The sequence below is a fragment of the Microcebus murinus genome, chromosome 18 (assembly GCF_040939455.1).
Source record: "Microcebus murinus isolate Inina chromosome 18, M.murinus_Inina_mat1.0, whole genome shotgun sequence".
NCBI classification, from domain to species: domain Eukaryota; kingdom Metazoa; phylum Chordata; class Mammalia; order Primates; family Cheirogaleidae; genus Microcebus; species Microcebus murinus.
This window is the reverse complement of record NC_134121.1, coordinates 1,590,670-1,613,898: the sequence shown is the minus strand read 5'-3', so window position 1 is coordinate 1,613,898 and position 23,229 is coordinate 1,590,670. Positions and strand designations below refer to the sequence as shown.

At 63.0% G+C, this 23,229-nt stretch overlaps 6 non-coding genes across 6 annotated transcripts; all 6 read left to right on the top strand.

Moving 5' to 3' along the window:
- The first annotated feature begins 2,018 nt into the window (after window positions 1–2,018).
- LOC142862063 (5S ribosomal RNA) lies at window positions 2,019–2,137 on the top strand. Its single transcript, XR_012913209.1, has one exon. It is a non-coding gene; the product is annotated as a 5S ribosomal RNA (ribosomal RNA).
- Window positions 2,138–5,933: 3,796 nt separating this feature from the next.
- LOC142862062 (5S ribosomal RNA) lies at window positions 5,934–6,052 on the top strand. The gene has a single exon (XR_012913208.1). It is a non-coding gene; the product is annotated as a 5S ribosomal RNA (ribosomal RNA).
- Window positions 6,053–9,847: 3,795 nt separating this feature from the next.
- On the top strand, window positions 9,848–9,966 carry LOC142862061 (5S ribosomal RNA). Its single transcript, XR_012913207.1, has one exon. It is a non-coding gene; the product is annotated as a 5S ribosomal RNA (ribosomal RNA).
- Window positions 9,967–13,754: 3,788 nt separating this feature from the next.
- Window positions 13,755–13,873, top strand: LOC142862060 (5S ribosomal RNA). Its single transcript, XR_012913206.1, has one exon. It is a non-coding gene; the product is annotated as a 5S ribosomal RNA (ribosomal RNA).
- A 3,792-nt stretch (window positions 13,874–17,665) lies between these two features.
- Window positions 17,666–17,784, top strand: LOC142862059 (5S ribosomal RNA). Its single transcript, XR_012913205.1, has one exon. It is a non-coding gene; the product is annotated as a 5S ribosomal RNA (ribosomal RNA).
- A 3,787-nt stretch (window positions 17,785–21,571) lies between these two features.
- On the top strand, window positions 21,572–21,690 carry LOC142862058 (5S ribosomal RNA). The gene has a single exon (XR_012913204.1). It is a non-coding gene; the product is annotated as a 5S ribosomal RNA (ribosomal RNA).
- The last annotated feature ends 1,539 nt before the right edge of the window (window positions 21,691–23,229 follow it).

Below are 23,229 nucleotides of genomic sequence, written 5' to 3'. Positions count from 1 at the left end.
GAGGCCCTGCGGCTGCCGGCTGGGCTGCCGCTCCCCGCAAGGGGAGAGCCGCGGAGGTGGGGACCGCCTCCTGATGGGGACGTACACGCAGCTCTCCACGTCGGATTCCGGGGCTCTCTGTCCTGCCCGAAGGCCCAGCTGGCCTGCGGGTCCTTAGAGTGGCAAAAACCTCCGAAAACTGAGACTGAGGGTCCGGTGGGTGTCTGCACTTTTGTGCTGGGCACCCCAGGGAGGCCCGGGGGCTGGCTGGACAACGTGGTCTGCTGGGCGGGGGGGGGGGGGGTTGGAGGAGCAACTGATGCCCTTTGCACTTTGGGTAGCAAGAGTCTGAGGTGTCTCTGAGCCCTGTGCCCTGTGGGGGCGGGGCGGGGGGGAGGAGGAGGAGGAGGAGGAGGAGGTGGGAAGGGCCGGGGCCTGCAGTCCTGTTCCCGGGGTGGCACGGCAAGTGGCTTCTTCCACAGGCTGCTTGGCCTGGGCTCCCTGCACCTGGGCCTTTGGAGGACCGGCCCTGTGCTTGCCAACACTTCCTGCAGGGACCCAGAGCTGGGAGGTGGCATCTCTCAGCCCTGGGTCGGGCAGAGCCCCAGCGGGCCATGCCCACAACCTCTCTCAGCACCGGTCCCCCAGAAGGCTCCTTTGGGACCAGGATTCTCTTGCGGTGACTCTTTAAGGTCTGGCCCCTGGATGGAGGGGCACCAGGAGTAGAGGAGCAGGAAGGGGAAGGGGGTGGCCATGCGAGGGGACACTTTGAGGCCAAGTCCCAGCTTCAGCCTGATCCTCCTGGGAACCCCGCTCTGAGACAAGGAGCCGGGCTTCGCATTCCCACAGCAGCCAGTCGTGGGCTGAGGACACCTGGGGCGTTGGGAACTCCCTGGCTTCTCCTTGGTTTAACATCTAGAGCTGCTTGTGAATCGCGCCGCCACACACACCAGAGTGCAGGTGTCTTCCGCACAGACTGCGGGCCTCGCTCTTCTGAATGCCGCTAGCTCGCCACCCACCCACGGGTGAACCTGGTCAGGGTGCTTTCTCTCAGGGGCAGACTCTTTTCCGGGCGGGCTACCGGTGTCTCTGTTTGCTCGTTTCTTTCTTCCATTTCGGGAAAGTCTTCCTTGCTGGGTGTGGAAATCTCCTATGCCTTCCCTCGCCTATTCTGTCAGCTTTAAAATTCTCCTTCAGTTGCCACCCTCACAGATGGATTAGGAAACTCTTTCCGGTGCACTCATTAGTGAAATGACCTCCAGGAAGCTGGAATCCAATATCTAATGGCCGATTTTTAGCGAGTCCACACGCCAGGGTGGTCGGGGTCCAAAGCAGCCCCGGCCAGGCCCAGGCCCCTTGGACTGGGCCACAGGAGGACACGGAGGAGGGTCCCGGCCCCCACGAAGCGGTGCCGGCAGTTCTCCACGGGCTTGGGTGTTTTCCAGAGGTAGGAGATGGAGGGGACTGATTTCTTCAGCGCCCCCCAAACCACGCCACCCCACCCCACCCATGGGACACATCCCCAGAGAGAGACGCCCCAGACACTGGCTGTGCCCCAGCCCTGGCCCGGGGGAATAGGCGGCAGCCCACCCACAGGGCGAGGGGGGGGCGCAGCTGAAAGGGGTTGTGGGGGAGGGCGGCCCCTGGCTGGGGTCAAAGGGCGAGCGTCCCGCGCGTGCGCAGTCAGCGGCAGCGACGCGCTGGGGGTGGGCAGCGGGTAGGTGAAGGAGGCCGGGCGAGGAGACGAGGGGGGCTGGGAGGGCTCCACCTTGGCGAGTCCAGCCGTGGAGGCGCATCTTGTGTGAGTGTGAGTGAGTGTGAGTGTGTGTGTGTGTGTATAGAGAGACAGCCCCCCACCCCGCCCCGCCCCGCCCCGCCCCGCCCATCACCCCCGTCCCTGGGAGCCCGCGGGACCTGGCCAGCGAACTCAACCGGCCCGGCCCGGCCCCGCCCGGCGCGGGGCCTGGGGCGGGAGGCGGCGGCGGGGAAGCCCAGAGAGGCTCGGCTTCTCGAGCGGGGCAGGGGCGCCCTCCGCCGCCGTCTAGGGCCACACCACCCTGAACGCCCCCGATCTCGTCTGGTCTCGGAAGCTAAGCAGGGTCGGGCCTGGTTAGTACTTGGATGGGAGACCGCCTGGGAATACCGGGTGCCACAGGCTGCTGCTTTTTTTTTTTTTTTTTTTTTTGCCTCTTGTTCTGTCCCCTTTCTGGGAGCGCGGCGGCGGCCCGGGGTGGGGGTCACCCCCACCCTCAGCGCCCGCGCGGTGCCTGGCGCCCCAGCCCGCACCGTGGGGCCTCCTCTTGTCCCAAGCCGCGACACCGCCGCCACGCGGCAGCATGCGTGGCATCTGGACTGTCAGGTCTCAGACCAAAGGTCTGCTCTGTGGGAACCGACACGCTGGAGGAAACCTTGAGAGTCTGAGAGGGGAGGGAGTTCCAGAAGAAGGCCAGGATGTCATTTTGAGGGAGTATGTGACCAGAACTCGTCCCGTTGCTTTTGGGGTTCTATGGGCTACACGCAGGAATCTTTGGTGGTGGCACCTGATGTTGGGGGATCCGGAGTCACACCCAGACCTGCTCCACAGGCCTCCTTTTACTTTTCTCTTCGGATTCATTATTTTTAAAAAGTGTCTCTTACCTCTAGGATTGCATTTTCTTTTCTCTCTCTTTTCAAGCAGATGATGGGAGTACAAGTATTCAGGTGACATGTGTTGCCCGTGCCGCCCTCCCCCCTGTGTTCTTTTTTTTTTTTTTTTGAGACAGAGTCTCGTTTTGCTGCCCAGGCTAGAGTGAGTGCCATGGCGTCAGCCTAGCTCACAGCAACCTCAATCTCCGGGCTCAAGCAATCCTGCTGCCTCAGCCTCCCGAGTAGTTGGGACTACAGGCATGCACCACCACGCCCGGCTGTGTTTTTCTATATATATTAGTTGGCCAATTAATTTCTTTCTATTTTTAGTAGAGACGGGGTCTCGCTCTTGCTCAGGCTGGTTTCGAACTCCTGACCTGGAGCAATCCGCCCGCCTCGGCCTCCCAGAGAGCTAGGATTACAGGCGTGAGCCACCGCGCCCGGCCCCCCCTGTGTTCTTATTCATATACCTCTCATGTTGTTCCAGCGTATTGTGGGGGTACCAATGTTAAGGTCGGGTGCCTTGCCCTCTCCAAGCCTCCCCCCTCGGGTCAGAGCTTCAAGTGCGCCCATCCCCCAGTCGGTGCGCACCCACCCCATGCCTAATGGATGTGTATGCCCCTCCCCTCCCCCCACCCGCCCGCCCGACACCCACCCGATGAAGGTGATTCCTCTCTGTCCACTTAGGCGTCCATCCGTTCGTACCAATTTGCTGGTGAGCGCGCTCACGTGGTGCTCGTGTGTCCATTCTCGGGATACTTGGCTTACTGGAACGGGTTCCAGCTCTGGCCAGGAGAACACGAGAGGCGCCCTCTCACCGCTGCTCCTCACAGCCGAATGGCACTCCGTGGTGTCCACGCGCCACATTTTATTGATGCACTCCTGGATGGATGGGCACTCGGGTCGCTTCCACGTCTTTGGGATTGTGAATTGTGCCCTAACTGTAACCCTAACCCTTACCCAGCCCGTCTCCTCTGCCCCTGCCTGACGCACTCCTCCCCGGCCAGGCCCGTCACTGTCCTGGGCCCCCGCCTGACCGGCTCCTCCCCGCCCGGCCGGTCACCGTCCTCTGCCCCTGCCTGACACGCTCCTTCCCGCCCGGCCTCTCACCGTCCTCGGCCCCTGCCTGACCGGCTCCTCCGTCGCCTGGGCCTTCCAAGGGCTTGGTGTGGACGCTGCTTCCAGGAAGCCCTCCAGAAACCCGGCAGCAGGGTGGCCGCAGCAGTCTCCAGCAGCCGTCCCTAAGTCGCGTGAGTGCGGGGGACGTGCCCCCGCTGTGCCGCGGGGGCCCAGCCTGGTGTCTTCCCTGAGGCCCTGCGGCTGCCGGCTGGGCTGCCGCTCCCCGCAAGGGGAGAGCCGCGGAGGTGGGGACCGCCTCCTGATGGGGACGTACACGCAGCTCTCCACGTCGGATTCCGGGGCTCTCTGTCCTGCCCGAAGGCCCAGCTGGCCTGCGGGTCCTTAGAGTGGCAAAAACCTCCGAAAACTGAGACTGAGGGTCCGGTGGGTGTCTGCACTTTTGTGCTGGGCACCCCAGGGAGGCCCGGGGGCTGGCTGGACAACGTGGTCTGCTGGGCGGGGGGGGGGGGGCTGGAGGAGCAACTGATGCCCTTTGCACTTTGGGTAGCAAGAGTCTGAGGTGTCTCTGAGCCCTGTGCCCTGTGGGGGCGGGGCGGGGGGGAGGAGGAGGAGGAGGAGGAGGAGGTGGGAAGGGCCGGGGCCTGCAGTCCTGTTCCCGGGGTGGCACGGCAAGTGGCTTCTTCCACAGGCTGCTTGGCCTGGGCTCCCTGCACCTGGGCCTTTGGAGGACCGGCCCTGTGCTTGCCAACACTTCCTGCAGGGACCCAGAGCTGGGAGGTGGCATCTCTCAGCCCTGGGTCGGGCAGAGCCCCAGCGGGCCATGCCCACAACCTCTCTCAGCACCGGTCCCCCAGAAGGCTCCTTTGGGACCAGGATTCTCTTGCGGTGACTCTTTAAGGTCTGGCCCCTGGATGGAGGGGCACCAGGAGTAGAGGAGCAGGAAGGGGAAGGGGGTGGCCATGCGAGGGGACACTTTGAGGCCAAGTCCCAGCTTCAGCCTGATCCTCCTGGGAACCCCGCTCTGAGACAAGGAGCCGGGCTTCGCATTCCCACAGCAGCCAGTCGTGGGCTGAGGACACCTGGGGCGTTGGGAACTCCCTGGCTTCTCCTTGGTTTAACATCTAGAGCTGCTTGTGAATCGCGCCGCCACACACACCAGAGTGCAGGTGTCTTCCGCACAGACTGCGGGCCTCGCTCTTCTGAATGCCGCTAGCTCGCCACCCACCCACGGGTGAACCTGGTCAGGGTGCTTTCTCTCAGGGGCAGACTCTTTTCCGGGCGGGCTACCGGTGTCTCTGTTTGCTCGTTTCTTTCTTCCATTTCGGGAAAGTCTTCCTTGCTGGGTGTGGAAATCTCCTATGCCTTCCCTCGCCTATTCTGTCAGCTTTAAAATTCTCCTTCAGTTGCCACCCTCACAGATGGATTAGGAAACTCTTTCCGGTGCACTCATTAGTGAAATGACCTCCAGGAAGCTGGAATCCAATATCTAATGGCCGATTTTTAGCGAGTCCACACGCCAGGGTGGTCGGGGTCCAAAGCAGCCCCGGCCAGGCCCAGGCCCCTTGGACTGGGCCACAGGAGGACACGGAGGAGGGTCCCGGCCCCCACGAAGCGGTGCCGGCAGTTCTCCACGGGCTTGGGTGTTTTCCAGAGGTAGGAGATGGAGGGGACTGATTTCTTCAGCGCCCCCCAAACCACGCCACCCCACCCCACCCATGGGACACATCCCCAGAGAGAGACGCCCCAGACACTGGCTGTGCCCCAGCCCTGGCCCGGGGGAATAGGCGGCAGCCCACCCACAGGGCGAGGGGGGGGCGCAGCTGAAAGGGGTTGTGGGGGAGGGCGGCCCCTGGCTGGGGTCAAAGGGCGAGCGTCCCGCGCGTGCGTGCGCAGTCAGCGGCAGCGACGCGCTGGGGGTGGGCAGCGGGTAGGTGAAGGAGGCCGGGCGAGGAGACGAGGGGGGCTGGGAGGGCTCCACCTTGGCGAGTCCAGCCGTGGAGGCGCATCTTGTGTGAGTGTGAGTGAGTGTGAGTGTGTGTGTGTGTGTATAGAGAGACAGCCCCCCACCCCGCCCCGCCCCGCCCCGCCCCGCCCATCACCCCCGTCCCTGGGAGCCCGCGGGACCTGGCCAGCGAACTCAACCGGCCCGGCCCGGCCCCGCCCGGCGCGGGGCCTGGGGCGGGAGGCGGCGGCGGGGAAGCCCAGAGAGGCTCGGCTTCTCGAGCGGGGCAGGGGCGCCCTCCGCCGCCGTCTAGGGCCACACCACCCTGAACGCCCCCGATCTCGTCTGGTCTCGGAAGCTAAGCAGGGTCGGGCCTGGTTAGTACTTGGATGGGAGACCGCCTGGGAATACCGGGTGCCACAGGCTGCTGCTTTTTTTTTTTTTTTTTTTTTTTGCCTCTTGTTCTGTCCCCTTTCTGGGAGCGCGGCGGCGGCCCGGGGTGGGGGTCACCCCCACCCTCAGCGCCCGCGCGGTGCCTGGCGCCCCAGCCCGCACCGTGGGGCCTCCTCTTGTCCCAAGCCGCGACACCGCCGCCACGCGGCAGCATGCGTGGCATCTGGACTGTCAGGTCTCAGACCAAAGGTCTGCTCTGTGGGAACCGACACGCTGGAGGAAACCTTGAGAGTCTGAGAGGGGAGGGAGTTCCAGAAGAAGGCCAGGATGTCATTTTGAGGGAGTATGTGACCAGAACTCGTCCCGTTGCTTTTGGGGTTCTATGGGCTACACGCAGGAATCTTTGGTGGTGGCACCTGATGTTGGGGGATCCGGAGTCACACCCAGACCTGCTCCACAGGCCTCCTTTTACTTTTCTCTTCGGATTCATTATTTTTAAAAAGTGTCTCTTACCTCTAGGATTGCATTTTCTTTTCTCTCTCTTTTCAAGCAGATGATGGGAGTACAAGTATTCAGGTGACATGTGTTGCCCGTGCCGCCCTCCCCACTGTGTTCTTTTTTTTTTTTTTTTGAGACAGAGTCTCGTTTTGCTGCCCAGGCTAGAGTGAGTGCCATGGCGTCAGCCTAGCTCACAGCAACCTCAATCTCCGGGCTCAAGCAATCCTGCTGCCTCAGCCTCCCGAGTAGTTGGGACTACAGGCATGCACCACCACGCCCGGCTGTGTTTTTCTATATATATTAGTTGGCCAATTAATTTCTTTCTATTTTTAGTAGAGACGGGGTCTCGCTCTTGCTCAGGCTGGTTTCGAACTCCTGACCTGGAGCAATCCGCCCGCCTCGGCCTCCCAGAGAGCTAGGATTACAGGCGTGAGCCACCGCGCCCGGCCCCCCCTGTGTTCTTATTCATATACCTCTCATGTTGTTCCAGCGTATTGTGGGGGTACCAATGTTAAGGTCGGGTGCCTTGCCCTCTCCAAGCCTCCCCCCTCGGGTCAGAGCTTCAAGTGCGCCCATCCCCCAGTCGGTGCGCACCCACCCCATGCCTAATGGATGTGTATGCCCCTCCCCTCCCCCCACCCGCCCGCCCGACACCCACCCGATGAAGGTGATTCCTCTCTGTCCACTTAGGCGTCCATCCGTTCGTACCAATTTGCTGGTGAGCGCGCTCACGTGGTGCTCGTGTGTCCATTCCTGGGATACTTGGCTTACTGGAACGGGTTCCAGCTCTGGCCAGGAGAACACGAGAGGCGCCCTCTCACCGCTGCTCCTCACAGCCGAATGGCACTCCGTGGTGTCCACGCGCCACATTTTATTGATGCACTCCTGGATGGATGGGCACTCGGGTCGCTTCCACGTCTTTGGGATTGTGAATTGTGCCCTAACTGTAACCCTAACCCTTACCCAGCCCGTCTCCTCTGCCCCTGCCTGACGCACTCCTCCCCGGCCAGGCCCGTCACTGTCCTGGGCCCCCGCCTGACCGGCTCCTCCCCGCCCGGCCGGTCACCGTCCTCTGCCCCTGCCTGACACGCTCCTTCCCGCCCGGCCTCTCACCGTCCTCGGCCCCTGCCTGACCGGCTCCTCCGTCGCCTGGGCCTTCCAAGGGCTTGGTGTGGACGCTGCTTCCAGGAAGCCCTCCAGAAACCCGGCAGCAGGGTGGCCGCAGCAGTCTCCAGCAGCCGTCCCTAAGTCGCGTGAGTGCGGGGGACGTGCCCCCGCTGTGCCGCGGGGGCCCAGCCTGGTGTCTTCCCTGAGGCCCTGCGGCTGCCGGCTGGGCTGCCGCTCCCCGCAAGGGGAGAGCCGCGGAGGTGGGGACCGCCTCCTGATGGGGACGTACACGCAGCTCTCCACGTCGGATTCCGGGGCTCTCTGTCCTGCCCGAAGGCCCAGCTGGCCTGCGGGTCCTTAGAGTGGCAAAAACCTCCGAAAACTGAGACTGAGGGTCCGGTGGGTGTCTGCACTTTTGTGCTGGGCACCCCAGGGAGGCCCGGGGGCTGGCTGGACAACGTGGTCTGCTGGGCGGGGGGGGGGGGGGGTTGGAGGAGCAACTGATGCCCTTTGCACTTTGGGTAGCAAGAGTCTGAGGTGTCTCTGAGCCCTGTGCCCTGTGGGGGCGGGGCGGGGGGGAGGAGGAGGAGGAGGAGGAGGAGGTGGGAAGGGCCGGGGCCTGCAGTCCTGTTCCCGGGGTGGCACGGCAAGTGGCTTCTTCCACAGGCTGCTTGGCCTGGGCTCCCTGCACCTGGGCCTTTGGAGGACCGGCCCTGTGCTTGCCAACACTTCCTGCAGGGACCCAGAGCTGGGAGGTGGCATCTCTCAGCCCTGGGTCGGGCAGAGCCCCAGCGGGCCATGCCCACAACCTCTCTCAGCACCGGTCCCCCAGAAGGCTCCTTTGGGACCAGGATTCTCTTGCGGTGACTCTTTAAGGTCTGGCCCCTGGATGGAGGGGCACCAGGAGTAGAGGAGCAGGAAGGGGAAGGGGGTGGCCATGCGAGGGGACACTTTGAGGCCAAGTCCCAGCTTCAGCCTGATCCTCCTGGGAACCCCGCTCTGAGACAAGGAGCCGGGCTTCGCATTCCCACAGCAGCCAGTCGTGGGCTGAGGACACCTGGGGCGTTGGGAACTCCCTGGCTTCTCCTTGGTTTAACATCTAGAGCTGCTTGTGAATCGCGCCGCCACACACACCAGAGTGCAGGTGTCTTCCGCACAGACTGCGGGCCTCGCTCTTCTGAATGCCGCTAGCTCGCCACCCACCCACGGGTGAACCTGGTCAGGGTGCTTTCTCTCAGGGGCAGACTCTTTTCCGGGCGGGCTACCGGTGTCTCTGTTTGCTCGTTTCTTTCTTCCATTTCGGGAAAGTCTTCCTTGCTGGGTGTGGAAATCTCCTATGCCTTCCCTCGCCTATTCTGTCAGCTTTAAAATTCTCCTTCAGTTGCCACCCTCACAGATGGATTAGGAAACTCTTTCCGGTGCACTCATTAGTGAAATGACCTCCAGGAAGCTGGAATCCAATATCTAATGGCCGATTTTTAGCGAGTCCACACGCCAGGGTGGTCGGGGTCCAAAGCAGCCCCGGCCAGGCCCAGGCCCCTTGGACTGGGCCACAGGAGGACACGGAGGAGGGTCCCGGCCCCCACGAAGCGGTGCCGGCAGTTCTCCACGGGCTTGGGTGTTTTCCAGAGGTAGGAGATGGAGGGGACTGATTTCTTCAGCGCCCCCCAAACCACGCCACCCCACCCCACCCATGGGACACATCCCCAGAGAGAGACGCCCCAGACACTGGCTGTGCCCCAGCCCTGGCCCGGGGGAATAGGCGGCAGCCCACCCACAGGGCGAGGGGGGGGCGCAGCTGAAAGGGGTTGTGGGGGAGGGCGGCCCCTGGCTGGGGTCAAAGGGCGAGCGTCCCGCGCGTGCGCAGTCAGCGGCAGCGACGCGCTGGGGGTGGGCAGCGGGTAGGTGAAGGAGGCCGGGCGAGGAGACGAGGGGGGCTGGGAGGGCTCCACCTTGGCGAGTCCAGCCGTGGAGGCGCATCTTGTGTGAGTGTGAGTGAGTGTGAGTGTGTGTGTGTGTGTATAGAGAGACAGCCCCCCACCCCGCCCCGCCCCGCCCCGCCCCGCCCATCACCCCCGTCCCTGGGAGCCCGCGGGACCTGGCCAGCGAACTCAACCGGCCCGGCCCGGCCCCGCCCGGCGCGGGGCCTGGGGCGGGAGGCGGCGGCGGGGAAGCCCAGAGAGGCTCGGCTTCTCGAGCGGGGCAGGGGCGCCCTCCGCCGCCGTCTAGGGCCACACCACCCTGAACGCCCCCGATCTCGTCTGGTCTCGGAAGCTAAGCAGGGTCGGGCCTGGTTAGTACTTGGATGGGAGACCGCCTGGGAATACCGGGTGCCACAGGCTGCTGCTTTTTTTTTTTTTTTTTTTTTTTGCCTCTTGTTCTGTCCCCTTTCTGGGAGCGCGGCGGCGGCCCGGGGTGGGGGTCACCCCCACCCTCAGCGCCCGCGCGGTGCCTGGCGCCCCAGCCCGCACCGTGGGGCCTCCTCTTGTCCCAAGCCGCGACACCGCCGCCACGCGGCAGCATGCGTGGCATCTGGACTGTCAGGTCTCAGACCAAAGGTCTGCTCTGTGGGAACCGACACGCTGGAGGAAACCTTGAGAGTCTGAGAGGGGAGGGAGTTCCAGAAGAAGGCCAGGATGTCATTTTGAGGGAGTATGTGACCAGAACTCGTCCCGTTGCTTTTGGGGTTCTATGGGCTACACGCAGGAATCTTTGGTGGTGGCACCTGATGTTGGGGGATCCGGAGTCACACCCAGACCTGCTCCACAGGCCTCCTTTTACTTTTCTCTTCGGATTCATTATTTTTAAAAAGTGTCTCTTACCTCTAGGATTGCATTTTCTTTTCTCTCTCTTTTCAAGCAGATGATGGGAGTACAAGTATTCAGGTGACATGTGTTGCCCGTGCCGCCCTCCCCCCTGTGTTCTTTTTTTTTTTTTTTTGAGACAGAGTCTCGTTTTGCTGCCCAGGCTAGAGTGAGTGCCATGGCGTCAGCCTAGCTCACAGCAACCTCAATCTCCGGGCTCAAGCAATCCTGCTGCCTCAGCCTCCCGAGTAGTTGGGACTACAGGCATGCACCACCACGCCCGGCTGTGTTTTTCTATATATATTAGTTGGCCAATTAATTTCTTTCTATTTTTAGTAGAGACGGGGTCTCGCTCTTGCTCAGGCTGGTTTCGAACTCCTGACCTGGAGCAATCCGCCCGCCTCGGCCTCCCAGAGAGCTAGGATTACAGGCGTGAGCCACCGCGCCCGGCCCCCCCTGTGTTCTTATTCATATACCTCTCATGTTGTTCCAGCGTATTGTGGGGGTACCAATGTTAAGGTCGGGTGCCTTGCCCTCTCCAAGCCTCCCCCCTCGGGTCAGAGCTTCAAGTGCGCCCATCCCCCAGTCGGTGCGCACCCACCCCATGCCTAATGGATGTGTATGCCCCTCCCCTCCCCCCACCCGCCCGCCCGACACCCACCCGATGAAGGTGATTCCTCTCTGTCCACTTAGGCGTCCATCCGTTCGTACCAATTTGCTGGTGAGCGCGCTCACGTGGTGCTCGTGTGTCCATTCTCGGGATACTTGGCTTACTGGAACGGGTTCCAGCTCTGGCCAGGAGAACACGAGAGGCGCCCTCTCACCGCTGCTCCTCACAGCCGAATGGCACTCCGTGGTGTCCACGCGCCACATTTTATTGATGCACTCCTGGATGGATGGGCACTCGGGTCGCTTCCACGTCTTTGGGATTGTGAATTGTGCCCTAACTGTAACCCTAACCCTTACCCAGCCCGTCTCCTCTGCCCCTGCCTGACGCACTCCTCCCCGGCCAGGCCCGTCACTGTCCTGGGCCCCCGCCTGACCGGCTCCTCCCCGCCCGGCCGGTCACCGTCCTCTGCCCCTGCCTGACACGCTCCTTCCCGCCCGGCCTCTCACCGTCCTCGGCCCCTGCCTGACCGGCTCCTCCGTCGCCTGGGCCTTCCAAGGGCTTGGTGTGGACGCTGCTTCCAGGAAGCCCTCCAGAAACCCGGCAGCAGGGTGGCCGCAGCAGTCTCCAGCAGCCGTCCCTAAGTCGCGTGAGTGCGGGGGACGTGCCCCCGCTGTGCCGCGGGGGCCCAGCCTGGTGTCTTCCCTGAGGCCCTGCGGCTGCCGGCTGGGCTGCCGCTCCCCGCAAGGGGAGAGCCGCGGAGGTGGGGACCGCCTCCTGATGGGGACGTACACGCAGCTCTCCACGTCGGATTCCGGGGCTCTCTGTCCTGCCCGAAGGCCCAGCTGGCCTGCGGGTCCTTAGAGTGGCAAAAACCTCCGAAAACTGAGACTGAGGGTCCGGTGGGTGTCTGCACTTTTGTGCTGGGCACCCCAGGGAGGCCCGGGGGCTGGCTGGACAACGTGGTCTGCTGGGCGGGGGGGGGGGGGCTGGAGGAGCAACTGATGCCCTTTGCACTTTGGGTAGCAAGAGTCTGAGGTGTCTCTGAGCCCTGTGCCCTGTGGGGGCGGGGCGGGGGGGAGGAGGAGGAGGAGGAGGAGGAGGTGGGAAGGGCCGGGGCCTGCAGTCCTGTTCCCGGGGTGGCACGGCAAGTGGCTTCTTCCACAGGCTGCTTGGCCTGGGCTCCCTGCACCTGGGCCTTTGGAGGACCGGCCCTGTGCTTGCCAACACTTCCTGCAGGGACCCAGAGCTGGGAGGTGGCATCTCTCAGCCCTGGGTCGGGCAGAGCCCCAGCGGGCCATGCCCACAACCTCTCTCAGCACCGGTCCCCCAGAAGGCTCCTTTGGGACCAGGATTCTCTTGCGGTGACTCTTTAAGGTCTGGCCCCTGGATGGAGGGGCACCAGGAGTAGAGGAGCAGGAAGGGGAAGGGGGTGGCCATGCGAGGGGACACTTTGAGGCCAAGTCCCAGCTTCAGCCTGATCCTCCTGGGAACCCCGCTCTGAGACAAGGAGCCGGGCTTCGCATTCCCACAGCAGCCAGTCGTGGGCTGAGGACACCTGGGGCGTTGGGAACTCCCTGGCTTCTCCTTGGTTTAACATCTAGAGCTGCTTGTGAATCGCGCCGCCACACACACCAGAGTGCAGGTGTCTTCCGCACAGACTGCGGGCCTCGCTCTTCTGAATGCCGCTAGCTCGCCACCCACCCACGGGTGAACCTGGTCAGGGTGCTTTCTCTCAGGGGCAGACTCTTTTCCGGGCGGGCTACCGGTGTCTCTGTTTGCTCGTTTCTTTCTTCCATTTCGGGAAAGTCTTCCTTGCTGGGTGTGGAAATCTCCTATGCCTTCCCTCGCCTATTCTGTCAGCTTTAAAATTCTCCTTCAGTTGCCACCCTCACAGATGGATTAGGAAACTCTTTCCGGTGCACTCATTAGTGAAATGACCTCCAGGAAGCTGGAATCCAATATCTAATGGCCGATTTTTAGCGAGTCCACACGCCAGGGTGGTCGGGGTCCAAAGCAGCCCCGGCCAGGCCCAGGCCCCTTGGACTGGGCCACAGGAGGACACGGAGGAGGGTCCCGGCCCCCACGAAGCGGTGCCGGCAGTTCTCCACGGGCTTGGGTGTTTTCCAGAGGTAGGAGATGGAGGGGACTGATTTCTTCAGCGCCCCCCAAACCACGCCACCCCACCCCACCCATGGGACACATCCCCAGAGAGAGACGCCCCATACACTGGCTGTGCCCCAGCCCTGGCCCGGGGGAATAGGCGGCAGCCCACCCACAGGGCGAGGGGGGGGCGCAGCTGAAAGGGGTTGTGGGGGAGGGCGGCCCCTGGCTGGGGTCAAAGGGCGAGCGTCCCGCGCGTGCGCAGTCAGCGGCAGCGACGCGCCGGGGGTGGGCAGCGGGTAGGTGAAGGAGGCCGGGCGAGGAGACGAGGGGGGCTGGGAGGGCTCCACCTTGGCGAGTCCAGCCGTGGAGGCGCATCTTGTGTGAGTGTGAGTGAGTGTGAGTGTGTGTGTGTGTGTATAGAGAGACAGCCCCCCACCCCGCCCCGCCCCGCCCCGCCCCGCCCATCACCCCCGTCCCTGGGATCCAGCGGGACCCGGCCGGCGAACTCAACCGGCCCGGCCCGGCCCGGCGCGGGGCCTGGGGCGGGAGGCGGCGGCGGGGAAGCCCAGAGAGGCTCGGCTTCTCGAGCGGGGCAGGGGCGCCCTCCGCCGCGGTCTAGGGCCACACCACCCTGAACGCCCCCGATCTCGTCTGGTCTCGGAAGCTAAGCAGGGTCGGGCCTGGTTAGTACTTGGATGGGAGACCGCCTGGGAATACCGGGTGCCACAGGCTGCTGCTTTTTTTTTTTTTTTCTTGCCTCTTGTTCTGTCCCCTTTCTGGGAGCGAGGCGGCGGTCCGGGGTGGGGGTCACCCCCACCCTCAGCGCCCGCGCGGTGCCTGGCGCCCCAGCCCGCACCGTGGGGCCTCCTCTTGTCCCAAGCCGCGACACCGCCGCCACGCGGCAGCATGCGTGGCATCTGGACTGTCAGGTCTCAGACCAAAGGTCTGCTCTGTGGGAACCGACACGCTGGAGGAAACCTTGAGAGTCTGAGAGGGGAGGGAGTTCCAGAAGAAGGCCAGGATGTCATTTTGAGGGAGTATGTGACCAGAACTCGTCCCGTTGCTTTTGGGGTTCTATGGGCTACACGCAGGAATCTTTGGTGGTGGCACCTGATGTTGGGGGATCCGGAGTCACACCCAGACCTGCTCCACAGGCCTCCTTTTACTTTTCTCTTCGGATTCATTATTTTTAAAAAGTGTCTCTTACCTCTAGGATTGCATTTTCTTTTCTCTCTCTTTTCAAGCAGATGATGGGAGTACAAGTATTCAGGTGACATGTGTTGCCCGTGCCGCCCTCCCCCCTGTGTTCTTTTTTTTTTTTTTTTTGAGACAGAGTCTCGTTTTGCTGCCCAGGCTAGAGTGAGTGCCATGGCGTCAGCCTAGCTCACAGCAACCTCAATCTCCGGGCTCAAGCAATCCTGCTGCCTCAGCCTCCCGAGTAGTTGGGACTACAGGCATGCACCACCACGCCCGGCTGTGTTTTTCTATATATATTAGTTGGCCAATTAATTTCTTTCTATTTTTAGTAGAGACGGGGTCTCGCTCTTGCTCAGGCTGGTTTCGAACTCCTGACCTGGAGCAATCCGCCCGCCTCGGCCTCCCAGAGAGCTAGGATTACAGGCGTGAGCCACCGCGCCCGGCCCCCCCTGTGTTCTTATTCATATACCTCTCATGTTGTTCCAGCGTATTGTGGGGGTACCAATGTTAAGGTCGGGTGCCTTGCCCTCTCCAAGCCTCCCCCCTCGGGTCAGAGCTTCAAGTGCGCCCATCCCCCAGTCGGTGCGCACCCACCCCATGCCTAATGGATGTGTATGCCCCTCCCCTCCCCCCACCCGCCCGCCCGACACCCACCCGATGAAGGTGATTCCTCTCTGTCCACTTAGGCGTCCATCCGTTCGTACCAATTTGGTGGTGAGCGCGCTCACGTGGTGCTCGTGTGTCCATTCTTGGGATACTTGGCTTACTGGATCGGGTTCCAGCTCTGGCCAGGAGAACACGAGAGGCGCCCTCTCACCGCTGCTCCTCACAGCCGAATGGCACTCCGTGGTGTCCACGCGCCACATTTTATTGATGCACTCCTGGATGGATGGGCACTCGGGTCGCTTCCACGTCTTTGGGATTGTGAATTGTGCCCTAACTGTAACCCTAACCCTTACCCAGCCCGTCTCCTCTGCCCCTGCCTGACGCACTCCTCCCCGGCCAGGCCCGTCACTGTCCTGGGCCCCCGCCTGACCGGCTCCTCCCCGCCCGGCCGGTCACCGTCCTCTGCCCCTGCCTGACACGCTCCTTCCCGCCCGGCCTCTCACCGTCCTCGGCCCCTGCCTGACCGGCTCCTCCGTCGCCTGGGCCTTCCAAGGGCTTGGTGTGGACGCTGCTTCCAGGAAGCCCTCCAGAAACCCGGCAGCAGGGTGGCCGCAGCAGTCTCCAGCAGCCGTCCCTAAGTCGCGTGAGTGCGGGGGACGTGCCCCCGCTGTGCCGCGGGGGCCCAGCCTGGTGTCTTCCCTGAGGCCCTGCGGCTGCCGGCTGGGCTGCCGCTCCCCGCAAGGGGAGAGCCGCGGAGGTGGGGACCGCCTCCTGATGGGGACGTACACGCAGCTCTCCACGTCGGATTCCGGGGCTCTCTGTCCTGCCCGAAGGCCCAGCTGGCCTGCGGGTCCTTAGAGTGGCAAAAACCTCCGAAAACTGAGACTGAGGGTCCGGTGGGTGTCTGCACTTTTGTGCTGGGCACCCCAGGGAGGCCCGGGGGCTGGCTGGACAACGTGGTCTGCTGGGCGGGGGGGGGGGGGGGGTTGGAGGAGCAACTGATGCCCTTTGCACTTTGGGTAGCAAGAGTCTGAGGTGTCTCTGAGCCCTGTGCCCTGTGGGGGCGGGGCGGGGGGGAGGAGGAGGAGGAGGAGGAGGAGGTGGGAAGGGCCGGGGCCTGCAGTCCTGTTCCCGGGGTGGCACGGCAAGTGGCTTCTTCCACAGGCTGCTTGGCCTGGGCTCCCTGCACCTGGGCCTTTGGAGGACCGGCCCTGTGCTTGCCAACACTTCCTGCAGGGACCCAGAGCTGGGAGGTGGCATCTCTCAGCCCTGGGTCGGGCAGAGCCCCAGCGGGCCATGCCCACAACCTCTCTCAGCACCGGTCCCCCAGAAGGCTCCTTTGGGACCAGGATTCTCTTGCGGTGACTCTTTAAGGTCTGGCCCCTGGATGGAGGGGCACCAGGAGTAGAGGAGCAGGAAGGGGAAGGGGGTGGCCATGCGAGGGGACACTTTGAGGCCAAGTCCCAGCTTCAGCCTGATCCTCCTGGGAACCCCGCTCTGAGACAAGGAGCCGGGCTTCGCATTCCCACAGCAGCCAGTCGTGGGCTGAGGACACCTGGGGCGTTGGGAACTCCCTGGCTTCTCCTTGGTTTAACATCTAGAGCTGCTTGTGAATCGCGCCGCCACACACACCAGAGTGCAGGTGTCTTCCGCACAGACTGCGGGCCTCGCTCTTCTGAATGCCGCTAGCTCGCCACCCACCCACGGGTGAACCTGGTCAGGGTGCTTTCTCTCAGGGGCAGACTCTTTTCCGGGCGGGCTACCGGTGTCTCTGTTTGCTCGTTTCTTTCTTCCATTTCGGGAAAGTCTTCCTTGCTGGGTGTGGAAATCTCCTATGCCTTCCCTCGCCTATTCTGTCAGCTTTAAAATTCTCCTTCAGTTGCCACCCTCACAGATGGATTAGGAAACTCTTTCCGGTGCACTCATTAGTGAAATGACCTCCAGGAAGCTGGAATCCAATATCTAATGGCCGATTTTTAGCGAGTCCACACGCCAGGGTGGTCGGGGTCCAAAGCAGCCCCGGCCAGGCCCAGGCCCCTTGGACTGGGCCACAGGAGGACACGGAGGAGGGTCCCGGCCCCCACGAAGCGGTGCCGGCAGTTCTCCACGGGCTTGGGTGTTTTCCAGAGGTAGGAGATGGAGGGGACTGATTTCTTCAGCGCCCCCCAAACCACGCCACCCCACCCCACCCATGGGACACATCCCCAGAGAGAGACGCCCCAGACACTGGCTGTGCCCCAGCCCTGGCCCGGGGGAATAGGCGGCAGCCCACCCACAGGGCGAGGGGGGGGCGCAGCTGAAAGGGGTTGTGGGGGAGGGCGGCCCCTGGCTGGGGTCAAAGGGCGAGCGTCCCGCGCGTGCGCAGTCAGCGGCAGCGACGCGCTGGGGGTGGGCAGCGGGTAGGTGAAGGAGGCCGGGCGAGGAGACGAGGGGGGCTGGGAGGGCTCCACCTTGGCGAGTCCAGCCGTGGAGGCGCATCTTGTGTGAGTGTGAGTGAGTGTGAGTGTGTGTGTGTGTGTATAGAGAGACAGCCCCCCACCCCGCCCCGCCCCGCCCCGCCCCGCCCATCACCCCCGTCCCTGGGAGCCCGCGGGACCTGGCCAGCGAACTCAACCGGCCCGGCCCGGCCCCGCCCGGCGCGGGGCCTGGGGCGGGAGGCGGCGGCGGGGAAGCCCAGAGAGGCTCGGCTTCTCGAGCGGGGCAGGGGCGCCCTCCGCCGCCGTCTAGGGCCACACCACCCTGAACGCCCCCGATCTCGTCTGGTCTCGGAAGCTAAGCAGGGTCGGGCCTGGTTAGTACTTGGATGGGAGACCGCCTGGGAATACCGGGTGCCACAGGCTGCTGCTTTTTTTTTTTTTTTTTTTTTTGCCTCTTGTTCTGTCCCCTTTCTGGGAGCGCGGCGGCGGCCCGGGGTGGGGGTCACCCCCACCCTCAGCGCCCGCGCGGTGCCTGGCGCCCCAGCCCGCACCGTGGGGCCTCCTCTTGTCCCAAGCCGCGACACCGCCGCCACGCGGCAGCATGCGTGGCATCTGGACTGTCAGGTCTCAGACCAAAGGTCTGCTCTGTGGGAACCGACACGCTGGAGGAAACCTTGAGAGTCTGAGAGGGGAGGGAGTTCCAGAAGAAGGCCAGGATGTCATTTTGAGGGAGTATGTGACCAGAACTCGTCCCGTTGCTTTTGGGGTTCTATGGGCTACACGCAGGAATCTTTGGTGGTGGCACCTGATGTTGGGGGATCCGGAGTCACACCCAGACCTGCTCCACAGGCCTCCTTTTACTTTTCTCTTCGGATTCATTATTTTTAAAAAGTGTCTCTTACCTCTAGGATTGCATTTTCTTTTCTCTCTCTTTTCAAGCAGATGATGGGAGTACAAGTATTCAGGTGACATGTGTTGCCCGTGCCGCCCTCCCCCCTGTGTTCTTTTTTTTTTTTTTTTGAGACAGAGTCTCGTTTTGCTGCCCAGGCTAGAGTGAGTGCCATGGCGTCAGCCTAGCTCACAGCAACCTCAATCTCCGGGCTCAAGCAATCCTGCTGCCTCAGCCTCCCGAGTAGTTGGGACTACAGGCATGCACCACCACGCCCGGCTGTGTTTTTCTATATATATTAGTTGGCCAATTAATTTCTTTCTATTTTTAGTAGAGACGGGGTCTCGCTCTTGCTCAGGCTGGTTTCGAACTCCTGACCTGGAGCAATCCGCCCGCCTCGGCCTCCCAGAGAGCTAGGATTACAGGCGTGAGCCACCGCGCCCGGCCCCCCCTGTGTTCTTATTCATATACCTCTCATGTTGTTCCAGCGTATTGTGGGGGTACCAATGTTAAGGTCGGGTGCCTTGCCCTCTCCAAGCCTCCCCCCTCGGGTCAGAGCTTCAAGTGCGCCCATCCCCCAGTCGGTGCGCACCCACCCCATGCCTAATGGATGTGTATGCCCCTCCCCTCCCCCCACCCGCCCGCCCGACACCCACCCGATGAAGGTGATTCCTCTCTGTCCACTTAGGCGTCCATCCGTTCGTACCAATTTGCTGGTGAGCGCGCTCACGTGGTGCTCGTGTGTCCATTCTCGGGATACTTGGCTTACTGGAACGGGTTCCAGCTCTGGCCAGGAGAACACGAGAGGCGCCCTCTCACCGCTGCTCCTCACAGCCGAATGGCACTCCGTGGTGTCCACGCGCCACATTTTATTGATGCACTCCTGGATGGATGGGCACTCGGGTCGCTTCCACGTCTTTGGGATTGTGAATTGTGCCCTAACTGTAACCCTAACCCTTACCCAGCCCGTCTCCTCTGCCCCTGCCTGACGCACTCCTCCCCGGCCAGGCCCGTCACTGTCCTGGGCCCCCGCCTGACCGGCTCCTCCCCGCCCGGCCGGTCACCGTCCTCTGCCCCTGCCTGACACGCTCCTTCCCGCCCGGCCTCTCACCGTCCTCGGCCCCTGCCTGACCGGCTCCTCCGTCGCCTGGGCCTTCCAAGGGCTTGGTGTGGACGCTGCTTCCAGGAAGCCCTCCAGAAACCCGGCAGCAGGGTGGCCGCAGCAGTCTCCAGCAGCCGTCCCTAAGTCGCGTGAGTGCGGGGGACGTGCCCCCGCTGTGCCGCGGGGGCCCAGCCTGGTGTCTTCCCTGAGGCCCTGCGGCTGCCGGCTGGGCTGCCGCTCCCCGCAAGGGGAGAGCCGCGGAGGTGGGGACCGCCTCCTGATGGGGACGTACACGCAGCTCTCCACGTCGGATTCCGGGGCTCTCTGTCCTGCCCGAAGGCCCAGCTGGCCTGCGGGTCCTTAGAGTGGCAAAAACCTCCGAAAACTGAGACTGAGGGTCCGGTGGGTGTCTGCACTTTTGTGCTGGGCACCCCAGGGAGGCCCGGGGGCTGGCTGGACAACGTGGTCTGCTGGGCGGGGGGGGGGGGGCTGGAGGAGCAACTGATGCCCTTTGCACTTTGGGTAGCAAGAGTCTGAGGTGTCTCTGAGCCCTGTGCCCTGTGGGGGCGGGGCGGGGGGGAGGAGGAGGAGGAGGAGGAGGAGGTGGGAAGGGCCGGGGCCTGCAGTCCTGTTCCCGGGGTGGCACGGCAAGTGGCTTCTTCCACAGGCTGCTTGGCCTGGGCTCCCTGCACCTGGGCCTTTGGAGGACCGGCCCTGTGCTTGCCAACACTTCCTGCAGGGACCCAGAGCTGGGAGGTGGCATCTCTCAGCCCTGGGTCGGGCAGAGCCCCAGCGGGCCATGCCCACAACCTCTCTCAGCACCGGTCCCCCAGAAGGCTCCTTTGGGACCAGGATTCTCTTGCGGTGACTCTTTAAGGTCTGGCCCCTGGATGGAGGGGCACCAGGAGTAGAGGAGCAGGAAGGGGAAGGGGGTGGCCATGCGAGGGGACACTTTGAGGCCAAGTCCCAGCTTCAGCCTGATCCTCCTGGGAACCCCGCTCTGAGACAAGGAGCCGGGCTTCGCATTCCCACAGCAGCCAGTCGTGGGCTGAGGACACCTGGGGCGTTGGGAACTCCCTGGCTTCTCCTTGGTTTAACATCTAGAGCTGCTTGTGAATCACGCCGCCACACACACCAGAGTGCAGGTGTCTTCCGCACAGACTGCGGGCCTCGCTCTTCTGAATGCCGCTAGCTCGCCACCCACCCACGGGTGAACCTGGTCAGGGTGCTTTCTCTCAGGGGCAGACTCTTTTCCGGGCGGGCTACCGGTGTCTCTGTTTGCTCGTTTCTTTCTTCCATTTCGGGAAAGTCTTCCTTGCTGGGTGTGGAAATCTCCTATGCCTTCCCTCGCCTATTCTGTCAGCTTTAAAATTCTCCTTCAGTTGCCACCCTCACAGATGGATTAGGAAACTCTTTCCGGTGCACTCATTAGTGAAATGACCTCCAGGAAGCTGGAATCCAATATCTAATGGCCGATTTTTAGCGAGTCCACACGCCAGGGTGGTCGGGGTCCAAAGCAGCCCCGGCCAGGCCCAGGCCCCTTGGACTGGGCCACAGGAGGACACGGAGGAGGGTCCCGGCCCCCACGAAGCGGTGCCGGCAGTTCTCCACGGGCTTGGGTGTTTTCCAGAGGTAGGAGATGGAGGGGACTGATTTCTTCAGCGCCCCCCAAACCACGCCACCCCACCCCACCCATGGGACACATCCCCAGAGAGAGACGCCCCATACACTGGCTGTGCCCCAGCCCTGGCCCGGGGGAATAGGCGGCAGCCCACCCACAGGGCGAGGGGGGGGCGCAGCTGAAAGGGGTTGTGGGGGAGGGCGGCCCCTGGCTGGGGTCAAAGGGCGAGCGTCCCGCGCGTGCGCAGTCAGCGGCAGCGACGCGCCGGGGGTGGGCAGCGGGTAGGTGAAGGAGGCCGGGCGAGGAGACGAGGGGGGCTGGGAGGGCTCCACCTTGGCGAGTCCAGCCGTGGAGGCGCATCTTGTGTGAGTGTGAGTGAGTGTGAGTGTGTGTGTGTGTGTATAGAGAGACAGCCCCCCACCCCGCCCCGCCCCGCCCCGCCCCGCCCATCACCCCCGTCCCTGGGATCCAGCGGGACCCGGCCGGCGAACTCAACCGGCCCGGCCCGGCCCGGCGCGGGGCCTGGGGCGGGAGGCGGCGGCGGGGAAGCCCAGAGAGGCTCGGCTTCTCGAGCGGGGCAGGGGCGCCCTCCGCCGCGGTCTAGGGCCACACCACCCTGAACGCCCCCGATCTCGTCTGGTCTCGGAAGCTAAGCAGGGTCGGGCCTGGTTAGTACTTGGATGGGAGACCGCCTGGGAATACCGGGTGCCACAGGCTGCTGCTTTTTTTTTTTTTTTCTTGCCTCTTGTTCTGTCCCCTTTCTGGGAGCGAGGCGGCGGTCCGGGGTGGGGGTCACCCCCACCCTCAGCGCCCGCGCGGTGCCTGGCGCCCCAGCCCGCACCGTGGGGCCTCCTCTTGTCCCAAGCCGCGACACCGCCGCCACGCGGCAGCATGCGTGGCATCTGGACTGTCAGGTCTCAGACCAAAGGTCTGCTCTGTGGGAACCGACACGCTGGAGGAAACCTTGAGAGTCTGAGAGGGGAGGGAGTTCCAGAAGAAGGCCAGGATGTCATTTTGAGGGAGTATGTGACCAGAACTCGTCCCGTTGCTTTTGGGGTTCTATGGGCTACACGCAGGAATCTTTGGTGGTGGCACCTGATGTTGGGGGATCCGGAGTCACACCCAGACCTGCTCCACAGGCCTCCTTTTACTTTTCTCTTCGGATTCATTATTTTTAAAAAGTGTCTCTTACCTCTAGGATTGCATTTTCTTTTCTCTCTCTTTTCAAGCAGATGATGGGAGTACAAGTATTCAGGTGACATGTGTTGCCCGTGCCGCCCTCCCCCCTGTGTTCTTTTTTTTTTTTTTTTTGAGACAGAGTCTCGTTTTGCTGCCCAGGCTAGAGTGAGTGCCATGGCGTCAGCCTAGCTCACAGCAACCTCAATCTCCGGGCTCAAGCAATCCTGCTGCCTCAGCCTCCCGAGTAGTTGGGACTACAGGCATGCACCACCACGCCCGGCTGTGTTTTTCTATATATATTAGTTGGCCAATTAATTTCTTTCTATTTTTAGTAGAGACGGGGTCTCGCTCTTGCTCAGGCTGGTTTCGAACTCCTGACCTGGAGCAATCCGCCCGCCTCGGCCTCCCAGAGAGCTAGGATTACAGGCGTGAGCCACCGCGCCCGGCCCCCCCTGTGTTCTTATTCATATACCTCTCATGTTGTTCCAGCGTATTGTGGGGGTACCAATGTTAAGGTCGGGTGCCTTGCCCTCTCCAAGCCTCCCCCCTCGGGTCAGAGCTTCAAGTGCGCCCATCCCCCAGTCGGTGCGCACCCACCCCATGCCTAATGGATGTGTATGCCCCTCCCCTCCCCCCACCCGCCCGCCCGACACCCACCCGATGAAGGTGATTCCTCTCTGTCCACTTAGGCGTCCATCCGTTCGTACCAATTTGGTGGTGAGCGCGCTCACGTGGTGCTCGTGTGTCCATTCTTGGGATACTTGGCTTACTGGATCGGGTTCCAGCTCTGGCCAGGAGAACACGAGAGGCGCCCTCTCACCGCTGCTCCTCACAGCCGAATGGCACTCCGTGGTGTCCACGCGCCACATTTTATTGATGCACTCCTGGATGGATGGGCACTCGGGTCGCTTCCACGTCTTTGGGATTGTGAATTGTGCCCTAACTGTAACCCTAACCCTTACCCAGCCCGTCTCCTCTGCCCCTGCCTGACGCACTCCTCCCCGGCCAGGCCCGTCACTGTCCTGGGCCCCCGCCTGACCGGCTCCTCCCCGCCCGGCCGGTCACCGTCCTCTGCCC